This window comes from Oncorhynchus nerka, linkage group LG4 (genome assembly GCF_034236695.1).
Source record: "Oncorhynchus nerka isolate Pitt River linkage group LG4, Oner_Uvic_2.0, whole genome shotgun sequence".
NCBI classification, from domain to species: Eukaryota; Metazoa; Chordata; class Actinopteri; order Salmoniformes; family Salmonidae; genus Oncorhynchus; species Oncorhynchus nerka.
The window spans coordinates 11,454,513-11,467,167 of record NC_088399.1 but is presented as its reverse complement, the minus strand read 5'-3'; positions in this window follow the sequence as shown (position 1 = coordinate 11,467,167).

Genomic DNA, 12,655 nt, shown 5'->3' with positions numbered 1-12,655 from the left:
GAGAAGACCGTTCCTCGTTTATATCATTAGCATTCACATTCCTACAACATTTTTATTTCAAAGACTTCAGACAATATCTGAGATTCAAGTGAATATTAATCAAACGTGTCTGCTTGGTATGCACAGCAGCTGTAAAAAATAAATAAATAAATAAATAAAAATAGACAAAAAAAGAGCAACACTGCTTCCTGACAGTAGACAAAGTGTGAAGAACAAAAAGCGTCCGGACTCCAGACCTGGGTTCAAATACTATTTGAAATCATTTCAAGTACTTTAGCTGAGCTTGATTGAGCCTGCCTGTTGCGATGGAATCAATAGAAAAATCCCAAACTGAAAATCCCACCCACCAAGCACTCTAGGCAGGCTAATGCAAACGCTCAAAGTATTTTAAAGATTTCAAATAATTTTTGAACCCAGGACTGCCGGACTCGAGCTAAAATGGCGTAGGCGAGGCAAATCAACAAATTGTGTAGGCAGGAAATATTAGGGAGCAGAGGAGCCAGATGTGATCCAAGACATAGATCATAGATAAAAGGTTGCAGCAGAAGGCGACAGAGGAAACAGAATAACATTTGAGATTGAGGAGAGCCAGGGGGATCAGATTAGAAAAGAAAAAAAGATGTTCAGCTTTTTTAGGCCCTGGCAAAAAACAGAATATGTGAGAAGAGATGTACACATCGGGAGGTTAAGGACGGGAGGTTAAGGAAAGCTCCTGAAGATTGATTTTGAAAGCTGAAACAATGAATGGAGAGAAAGAGGAGATGGAGGTAAAGCAGGAGAGAGAGAATCAAATTGCTTACAGACCTGGGTGGGCTGTTAAATTAAATTAAGGAGATGATGGACAGAACAAGTCAGGGAGAGGGGACTGATGGATAGCAGAGAGAGAGAGAGAACAGAGAAAGGTAGAAAAATAAAAACCTAATAATAGTCAACTGGTTCCACTCTCACATTCAGGAAGAGGACTGCAAAGAGGTGTGTAATTGAACAAACACGGATAGTTGAGAATTAAGTACTGGCGCGTTACGCACCGAAGTAATTCACACTTGGTGAAAGGCTGTTCAGTCCCAGGAGTACATGAGATACGTTTTTAGAATAGAATGTCATCGTTGAGAACTCTTTCTCTTACCCTCAGCCAGTTCCACATGTTTTATGTGTTTCAGAGCTGACACCTGAATCAGCTGATCAAGAGCTTGATGATTAGTTGACCAATTGAATCAGTGAATCAGTGAACCAGTGAATCAAGTATGCTTGTACTGGAATACATCAAGTAAGTGGAACTGGAGCTGGAGAGATTTGAGAAACAGTAGGTTAATACAACCTACATGGAAAGTGGTCTTCAGTGCACTTGTCAAGCTTTCAGCAGGAACAAATTGAGTCATGAGAGACATAAGGCAAATGTAGAGCAGACTGTAGTCCTTTTAGAAAAAGCCATAGCAGACCTGTGTGTGGTGCATGTAGAAAGCACTTTAGAGAAGGTGTTCAGATTACAGTAAATCCAGCACCGTCCAGGGAGCCTTTTAAAGGAATCGCCGTCTCGCCCAAGCCTCCTAATATGAAACCTGAGACTGCATAAGGCTGTCTGGAACATCATGCATCACAGCACGTGATCAAGGGAAGCAGCTGTTGTGTTATGCTTTCGGAAGGGAAGCATTTGTTGTGGTGTGCTTTCGGAAGGGAAGCATTTGTTGTGGTGTGCTTTCGGAAGGGAAGCATTTGTTGTGGTGTGCTTTCGGAAGGGAAGCATTTGTTGTGGTGTGCTATCGGAAGGGAAGCATTTGTTGTGGTGTGCTTTCGGAAGGGAAACAGCTGTTGCAGTGTGCTACCGGAAGGGAAGCAGCTGGAAGGGAAGCAGCTGTTGTGGTGTGCTATTGGAAGGGAAGCAGCTGGAGGGAAAGCAACTGTGTCACGAATCTCGCCGAAGATGGTGCCTCTTCCTGTTCGGGTGGCGCTCGGCGGTCGTCGTCGCCGGCCTATTAGCTGCCATCGATTCCCTTTCCATTTGTTTCTGTTTATTGGGTTTAATTGGGTACACCTGTTTTAAGTTAGTGTTTGTTTGCAGGCTATTTAAGGGCACTAGGCCCGCTGGGTATTAGTGCGGGCTTGTTCTCTGTTATCTGGTGTATGAGTGTTATCTATATTTTTCCGGACAGTTTTAGTCTGTTGTATTTTGGGACGGGTTGTTTCATGCGCCCTGGTGTTTTGCATGTCGTGGCTCCACAGTCTTTGGAATAAAATATCCACGTACAGTATTACCTGCTCTCTGCGCTTGACTCCTCCACTCACCATTGTTAGAAGTTGTAACAAACTGTTGCAGTGTGCTATCGGAAGGGAAGCAGCTGTTGTGGTGTGCTATTGGAATGGAAGCAGGTACAGGGAGAACATTTAATAAATAACAGGCATGAAACAGGACAGGAAGAGCGTCTGGACAGGGGACAAAGTAACGACATCAATGCAGACACAGGGAACAAACAGAGGAAACAGACAGATAAAGGGGAGGCAATCAAATAATGCTAGAGTTCAGGTGGGTCCAATGAGGTGCAGGTGCGCGTAACGAAGGGGACAGGTGCGCGTAATGAAGGGGATAGGTGTGCGTAATGATAGGCAGTCTAGCACCCTCAAGCGCAGGAGAGGGAGAGCGGGAGCAGGCGAGACAGCAGGTGCTGTTGGTGTGCTATCGGAAGGGAAGCAGCTGTTGTTGGTGTGCTATCGGAAGGGAAGCAGCTGTTGTTGGTGTGCTATCGGAAGGGAAGCAGCTGTTGTTGGTGTGCTATCGGATGGGAAGCAGCTGTTGCGGTGTGCTATCGGAAGGGAAGCAGCTGTTGCAGTGTGCTATCGGATGGGAAGTAGGTGTTGCAGTGTGCCATCGGAAGGGAAGCTCCTGTTGCGGTGTGCTATCGGAAGGGAAGCCGCTGTTGCGGTGTGCTGTTGGAAGGGAAGTAACTACAAGTGATAAACACATCAATCTGTTTTGCGGGTTCGAAGTCCACCGAACTGTTAATAGCAATAAGTTGTGACATTTGGAAAAGGAAATGGAAATTGCATTGAGATCGATCCCTAATTTTGTTTTCATGCTGTTATATTACTGGGTTGCTACACTCATCAGAACAAATGTACAAGAAATGTGTTGGGTCTTGTTGTTGTCCAGCAGTTCTCCAACAGGCTTTCTTAGTTAAAATCCGTAGGGAAGCGGGCCGAGATGAAATCCCAGGCAGACTAATAAAAGAGTTTGCATATGAACTGAGCAGACCACTGATTTACATTCTTAACCTATCTTTACAAGAGGGCATCGTTCCTGGTGAATTAAAATAGCTTACAGTGGTCCCCTTAACAAGAAATTAAGCCACCCTCTATCAGTGAAATATGGCATATCTCACTACCTGAGCAAAGTAGCTTAGAGCTTGATCACTGGATGGCCTCTGACTGATATCCTACCCCAGATTAACACCCAGCAGTAGGGATGTCTACTAGGCCGATCAACAACACATTGTCTGGCAGATCTAGGTAACTAACGAGCTCTTCAAGTCGTGGGATAAGAATGGTTCCATCTGCTCCCTGGGGACCACTGACTTGAGTAAAGCGTTTGACCGTGTCTGTCACAACCTCGCCCTCATCAGGATGTTAGACCTTGGGCTACAACCATCACTCGCCAGATGGATAGGCAACTTCCTCTCTAATAGACCCCAGGTGATGAGGAATCATGCTGTGTCAGTTTACATTGTGGCCTAACTCAAGGAGTTTGGTCTGCTGATCTATCATGGTGTGCTGTCTGACAGTGTCAGTATAATGTATCTTGTGGCATACCTCAAGAAACTCTGCTTGGTCCGCTAATCTTTATTGCATACATCAACAGTCCAGCCAGGCAAACAGCAGTCAAGGAATAGACGTTTGTGGATTACCTTACTAGAAACCAGAACACTAACATCACCTTCCAACATTCAAGAAAACCTGTCTGACCTGGAGACGTGGTCAGTGGGGAGACACATGGTTCTGCACCCTTTGAAGTGCAAAGTGCTCCATGTGCACTCCATCAAGTCACCACCCAAACTACCACCCCTTTCAACTAACAAAACAGAACTCCAGAATGTAGATCCTAGGAATCTTCATCCATGGCAATCGAAGTTGGACAACACAGGTGGAGCACATCGGTGAAAAGGCCAGCCGACACCTGTTCATCCAGCGATGCCTTAAACACTTCCACATCCCCAAGAAGCTGGTAACGGTATTCACCACCTACATCCGACCGAATATGCTGGCTTAGCCAAGAGAGTCCAGAGAAGAGCTGTGCCAAGGTGTATTGGCACAGACTACACCTCCCACTCAGATGCAGCAAACTGGACCTACCAACACTACACACATGCAGGTAATGTCTCTCAAGATCCTTCGTAAGATCTCTTATAGAATCTGATCCCTACCGCCATATGCTCCCACTGTTTGTTTACACCTGACCCACTCCAACGATCGTCAGTTAGTTTACACCAGACCCACTCCTCAACGATCGTCTGTTAGTTTACACCAGACCCACTCCTCAACGATCGTCTGTTAGTTTACACCAGACCCACTCCAACGATTTACGACCCACTCTGTTAGTTTACACCAGACCCACTCCTCAACGATCGTCTGTTAGTTTACACCAGACCCACTCCAACGATCGTCTGTTAGTTTACACCAGACCCACTCCTCAACGATCGTCTGTTAGTTTACACCAGACCCACTCCTCAACGATCGTCTGTTAGTTTACACCAGACCCACTCCTCAACGATCGTCTGTTAGTTTACACCAGACCCACTCCTCAACGATCGTCTGTTAGTTTACACCAGACCCACTCCTCAACGATCGTCTGTTAGTTTACACCAGACCCACTCCAACGATCGTCTGTTAGTTTACACCAGACCCACTCCTCAACGATCGTCTGTTAGTTTACACCAGACTGCTCCTCAATGATCAACTGGTACACTCTTACAAAAAAACTAAAAGGGTTCTTCGCTGTCCCCATTAGGATAACTCTTTGGAGGACACTTTTTTGGTTCCAGGTAGAACCCTTTTCACAGAGAATTCTACATGGAAAAAGGGTTCTACCTGGAACCAAAAAGGGTTAAATCTGGAACCAAAATGTGTTCAGGTGAAGCACCCTTTTGGAACCCTTTTTTCTAAGAGTTGTGAGGGCATCTTCTGTTAAACCTTACGAACACTTGTGTACTAAAATATCCTTCTTTAAGCCTAGGCATTGGGATTGAGATTGTTAAAGAAACTAACCCATATAAGATAGAAAATTGTGTGTGTGTTAATAAAAGGCCTGTTCTAACTGTTCTCTGTGTGTGTAGAATGACCCCATGATGTTTGGGCGCTCAGCCAAGAGTTGACAGAAACTAACTGGTTCCTCTTAGCTTAACTGGTGTTATATTCTGCGCTCCAGAAGGCTTATTCCCTTCTTCTGAAGCCATTCTGTTGTTGATTTACTTCAGTGTTTGGGGTCGTTGTCCTGTTGCATCACCCAACTTCAGTTGAGCTTCAATTGGCGGACAGATAGCCTTACATTCTCCTGCAAAATGTCTTGATAAACTTGGGAATTAATTTTTCCGTCGATGATAGCAAGCTGTCCAGGCCCTGAGGCAGCAAAGCAGCCCCAAACCATGATGCTCCCTCCATCATACTTGTAAGTTGGGATGAGGTTTTGATGTTGGTGTGCTGTACCTTTTTTCTCCATACATAGTGTTGTGTGTTCCTTCCAAACAACTCAACTTTAGTTTAATCTGTCCACAGAATATTTTGCCAGAAGCGCTGTGGAACATCCAGGTGCTCTTTTGCGAACTTCAGACAATGCAGCAATGTATTTTTTGGACAGCAGTGGCTTCTTCCGGGGTGTCCTCCCATGAACACCATTCTTGTTTAGTGTTTTACATACAGTATCGTAGACTCATCGACAGAGATGTTAGCATGTTCCAGAGATTTCTGTAAGTCTTTAGCTGACACACTATGATTCTTCTTAACCTCATTGAGCATTCTGCGCTGTGCTCTTGCAATCATCTTTGCAGGATGGCCACTCCTAGGGAGAGTAGCAACAGTGCTGAACTTTCTCCATTTATAGACAATTTGTCTTACCGCAGACTGATGAACATCAAGGCTTTTAGAGATACTTTTGTAACCCTTTCCAGCTTTATGCAAGTCAACATTTCTTAATCTTAGGTCTTCTGAGCTCTCTTTTGTTCGAGGCATGGTTCACATCAGGCAATGCTTCTTGCAAATAGCAAACTCAAATTTGTGAGTCTTTTTTAGGGGACAGAGCAGCTCTAAACAACATCTCCAATCTCGTCTCATTGATTGGACTCCAGGTTAGCTGACTCCAATTTGCTTTTGGAGAAGTCATTAACCTCAGGGTTCATATACTTTTTCCAACCTACACTGTGAATGTTTAAATGATGTATTCAATATAGACAAGAAAAATACAACAATTTGTGTGTTATTAGTTTAAGCACACTGTGTTTGTCTATTGTTGTGACTAAGATGAAGATCAGATCCAATTTTATAACTAATTTATGCAGAAATCCAGGTAATTTCAAAGTGGTTCACATACTTTTTCTTGCCACTGTATATAATTTGGGCCGACAGGCAAAGGCGCTTGCTTGCTCAACTTGGGGGAACCGTTGAGCTACTGGAGTGATGTCTGGAGTGAGTGATGTCTGGAGTGAGTGATGTCTGGAGTGATGTCTGGAGTGAGTGATGTCTGGAGTGATGTCTGAAGTGAGTGATGTCTGGAGTGAGTGATGTCTGGAGTGAGTGATGTCTGGAGTGAGTGATGTCTGGAGTGAGTGATGTCTGGAGTGTGTGATGTCTGGAGTGTGTGATGTCTGGAGTGTGTGATGTCTGGAGTGATGTCTGGAGTGACATCCTGTAACTTTGGCACTTATTGTCCTCACTCAGTTGCGACAGACTGAGACAACCTTTTCATTATAGTCTGTACCCCGTAACCCAGTTTTAACCCAGTCTCTCCTTCTGTACACACATACACACACACACACACATACACACACATAAGATCATGTGTTTTGCAGATGCTTGCATAAGATAGCTTAACTATATAAAGGCTTCCGTACTCTTTGTGCGGGGTGCTTTCACTCCCATTCACTTGTGGGTGGTGCGACCAGCCTCCTTATTATAATACCTTTTTAATAAAAGTAATACCTAGATTGATTGTTGACTTTGCCTCTCCTCATTATTAGTTAAAAGTAGAATTTCCTCCACATAGTTTGTGAAACCCTGGCCTACACTACACCTAGACTGGAACTGAATGTTTCCTTTGCAGTGCCATCCCAGCCATGGTTGGCCTGCTGTTGATCTTGAATATTATTGTTCTATTTTCATCTTTCCTTGGCTTCATCTGTTCTTATTGTGTTTGAGTTAGAATTGCCCAATTTTTATATTCCAATGTAAATTGTTCTCACAATTCAGCATGTTGCTGCCACTTGTGTTCTGTAAAAATAAAAAAAAGTTCAAAAATCATTATTTCTGTCACAGGGTTGTCCTTTGTCGCATCTCGACTTGTCCCAGTGATTATCATACAGGTGCAGGTCAGGTGTGATTCACCAGAGCAGAACTACAGTATGATCATCCTATAGGGCTTTGTTCAGAAAGTTTAAAAAGAGCAGCCTGGCTCCCATCTTGATTAGTTATTGATGTACACACACTACACTTTGATCCTCATTAACTAAAGGCTGCACCTGTTCTTCTCAAGGAGGAATGAAAGCTACAAATAAAATGGCTTTATAAACCTGTAATGTAAAGTTATATTCAATGACTTTATAAACCTGTAATGTAAAGTTATAATTAATGGCTTTATAAACCTGTAATGTAAAGTTATAATTAATGGCTTTATAAACCTGTAATGTAAAGTTATAATCAATGACTTTATAAACCCGTAATGTAAAGTTATAATCAATGACTTTATAAACCTGTAATGTAAAGTTATAATTAATGGCTTTATAAACCTGTAATGTAAAGTTATAATCAATGACTTTATAAACCTGTAATGTAAAGTTATAATCAATGGCTTTATAAACCTGTAATGTAAAGTTCTAATTAATGGCTTTATAAACCTGTAATGTAAAGTTATAATCAATGGCTTTATAAACCTGTAATGTAAAGTTCTAATTAATGGCTTTATAAACCTGTAATGTAAAGTTATAATCAATGACTTTATAAACCTGTAATGTAAAGTTATAATCAATGGCTTTATAAACCTGTAATGTAAAGTTCTAATTAATGGCTTTATAAACCCATAATGTAAAGTTATAATTAATGGCTTTATAAACCCGTAATGTAAAGTTATAATCAATGGCTTTATAAACCTGTAATGTAAAGTTATAATTAATGGCTTTATAAACCTGTAATGTAAAGTTATAATCAATGACTTTATAAACCTGTAATGTAAAGTTCTAATTAATGGCTTTATAAACCTGTAATGTAAAGTTATAATTAATGGCTTTATAAACCTGTAATGTAAAGTTCTAATTAATGGCTTTATAAACCCATAATGTAAAGTTATAATTAATGGCTTTATAAACCCGTAATGTAAAGTTATAATCAATGGCTTTATAAACCTGTAATGTAAAGTTATAATCAATGACTTTATAAACCTGTAATGTAAAGTTATAATCAATGGCTTTATAAACCTGTAATGTAAAGTTCTTATTCATCTTTTGATTTTTTTCTACCTTATTTCACTACAATCTAATAATGATTCTCTTACTCAAAATCACTAGTGCAAACTTTTACTTTGTACAAATGCAAACGTACAGTATAGTTAATTAGGCCCTCATCGACCCCATTCCAGTTAAGTGACCAAATGAGAGGGTGAAACAGAAGAAGAGGTCAGGACAAAGAGGCACACTCAAAGATCCAGTCTAAGACAGTTTTAAATTCACCATATCCAACCACACACTATATTTACCCTGACTAGATAGATAAACAACAACAACATAAGGCAGTCAAAGGGCACACATTTCCTGAATTCTTAACCAGCTGAGCACAATTGTGTGTCTTGCAAATCTCGCCCCCAGAGTTTATGTAACCCAAGTAATTACGATGCAGCGCATTTTATCTCCTCCGGTTTCAATGCACACCCTAAAATGCTTCATTATGTGGACTCTGACAGTGGGTTGCTCTAGGCAATGTTTTTTTCTGACACACTGTTTATCTAATGTGATTTATTCTCCTCATTTGGTTCCATTTGGGTAGCCTTTTCTGCCTTCATTCGGTAATGTCTTTTTCGACAGGTCTAGAGCTATTCGTATGAATACGTACAGTGGATCTCAGGTTGCATACAGTAGGATGTCACTGTTTGGGGTTTTAGGCTGGGTTTCTGGACAAGCACTGTGACATCTGCTGATGTAAAAAACAAAAGAAGAAAAGAAAAGGTCTTTATAAATCAATTTGATTGATTGATGACTAGTAGACAAGTTGTGGTATTATATTTATTCTCTACATTAATACCAGGTAAGAGGTGAGAACATTATTCCTTTTCTACAGCAATCACCCTTTTCAGTAGGTTTAGGCATATGGCATAATGGCAGCTACAAAAGGAAAATGTTTGTTGTTTAGATGACTCTCGTACACACCCTTCTACTGTAACAATTTGCTCTCACACCTTTTTATGTACACTTTGCTCTATTGACATTGTATTACCATGTTGTGGTGTGTTTAGTATTTACTACGGCGCTGAGAGGATGTGGTTGTTAAAACTAATGATGCCAGGACTGTTCCACCATCCGCTCGTGTAAAACCGCTGAACCGTATTACAAAGTGATTACTAAAGGAACATGAACAACATGTGATACAATGTTGTTATTACAGTGTTATAGTCATGTATCACGTATCGCGCCTAGTCCCTGTTTAGTGCACTACTTTTGGCTCCATGAGCCCTGATCCAAAACAGTTTCAGTATAGGGGGAATAGGGTGTCATTTGTAATGCACGCTCAACCCCCGTGCCATGTTTTTTAATCAACATCCATTTACAAAAGTTCTGTGTAAACACTGTTTCCTTTCAGAACTGGAGAACTACAGTCTGTATGCCTGACGGACAACCTTAAGGTTCAGCTTGTGCTTTTTCCTCTACCTCACTCTTAGTTCTTTGTCCAGAATTCGCCCTCTCTGACTGTAATCAATCAAGGGCTTGAGTCACTCCCGGGCACTCAGTCCCCACTCATCACTCCTCTGACACTCTGTCCGTCACATGCCAACACTAGAGGAGAATGGGGAGGACAACTTCAGTCTGTGTCCAAAATGGCACCTTGTTGCCTAGTGCTTTACGTTTGTTCACAGCCTTTAGTTGATTTTCTTTCCAAATTGTAATGTAAATGTAATGTTTATGTTTCCTTAAGATGAATAGTTGTATTTTTCCAGACAGAATTGAGAAGTTGAGGGTATCTTGGTCAATGTGATTGTAAACAGGTATTACAACCACCATCCACCATCTGGGTTGTGCCTCTACTTTCATTTTTTGGGGGGGATTGGATACACCAGCTTTATCAGAGTCAACAGACCGGAAGTTCAACATTGCTGCTGTGTTGGGAAAATGCATGTTTAAAAAAAAAAAACATGTTCAAAATGGTGAAATTAAGCTTAATTACATTTCATTTGTACTAATGCACCTGTTCCCTAGTCTAGAAAATATGTGAAGAACAAATATTGAATATCATCATGGGGTTACCGAATAAAACACAAATAAATGTGTCCCTCTTCCAGAAGAGTCCTGCTGTCTCTCACTAGAACCAACTCAGCGGTACTGTTTTTGCACCTGTTACCAGTGAGTACAAGGCTCAGTTCAACATCTCTGTTTCTCTGGACCTCTAGGGTCTGGCGAAGACACCCACTTCTCTGCTGATGCAACACCACTTTGCACGTCATGTTTGTTGACATCAGTTGGTATGGTAACAGCAGCTGTACATACACAGTACAGTATCGGATGCAAAACACTGTGAAGCAATCCCTAATGACACCCTATTCCTTATATAGTGCACTACTTTTGACCAATAGTGGTCTATGTAGGGAATAGGATGTCATTTGTGACGCAGTTGTCCGTCTTAGCACCACCTCCAACCCCACAGGTTAGGCAGCACTTCATCCCCCTGATTGGAGCCCTCATCCCACCATTGCACATCAGGGGGAAGTTGTTCCGTTCTTCTTCAGGCTCCCATCTTGTTTTTTGGGGGACAGTGAAGTGAGCTGTCATTCTCTGTTAGAAGTGTTTCTCTTACCCATAACTCACTTGACGGTAGCACAGTGTCCTTGACTTGTGTAATCCCCTCTAGAAAATGTCCAACTACCATAAGTACCTTATCCCTCTCCCTGTTTTATAGAATAGCCAACTATAGTGTAGTGTATTGATTGTGTATTGATTCTGTATTGTAAAGTTGTAGATTTATTCTTCTCACCATGCTTTGTAAATATAATAATATATTATTATATAGTACTTACAATCGTGTGTGCATATATGTTACGTATGGGTGGCCCCAGGAATCTAACCCACAACCCTGGCCATGCAAACGCCATGCTCTACCAACTGAGACCATGATTTAATATACACCACATGGCTGTGGGCTGGGTTCCGGTTCACTAATATACCAAACGCAACGCTTTGTCTCCCTAGGGGAGGAGAAGCAGTGATCCATTCATCTTAAATATATTCTCGGCCAGCTCTGTCCAAGACTTCCACCTTTGAATGTTTCATTAGTCCTCATCCATAACACTGGATGCATTCGGTAAGAAAAATCGTGAACTTCCAGAAAAAAAACGGCACCATGTTCTTGGAAATCTAAGATATTAAACCCCAGCTGCTGACTTCAGTGTCTTTCAGAAAGCGAGCAGATCAGGACTTCAGAGGTGTCTCTCTCTGTCACTGACAGCTTGATTTGAAGAACAAAACTGTAACAACAAGCAATTTTTGGTACTGATGACAGCTATCATCTTTGTTGTCAAGTCAACACAACGCTTGAGGGGTTCGATTTAAAGCCCTTAATCTCTGTAAATCTCTCAGTGACAGATTTCCCTACTGAATTCTCACTGTCAGAGTGTCATCATTCCATTCAGTGGTTTGTTGGCGCATAGATAACTATCCAAGAAAATATCCCAAAAAATCACAATGATAAGTTATGCTAATGTAACAGTATAACTTTAGACCGTCCCCTCGCCCATACCCGGTCGCGAACCAGGGACCCTCTGCACACATCAACAACAGTCACCCACGAAGCATCGTTACCCATCGCTCCACAAAAGCCGCGGCCCTTGCAGGGCAGGGGGAACTACTACTTCAAGGTCTCAGAGCAGGTGACGTCACCGATTGAAACGCTATTTAGCTCGCACCACCACTAACTAAGCTAGCAATTTCACATCCGTTACACTAACTTATACACATACCAGACAGTACAGTAGTATATCTGTGCTGGTTATTGGTGACATTATGACATATTTCACTTCTGTTCTGATTTTACACAGAGAAAATATGACTACGGCTATCATATACAAGTAAAGCAACATTAATAGATTATTTTCATCCACCTGAAATCTTCTCCGTTCGTACAATATTCAACTTTTGATGAAGTGCCAAAATGATTTGGCAGAAAAAAAACTCCACCAATCATGTACATCAGTTTTTGTTCATTT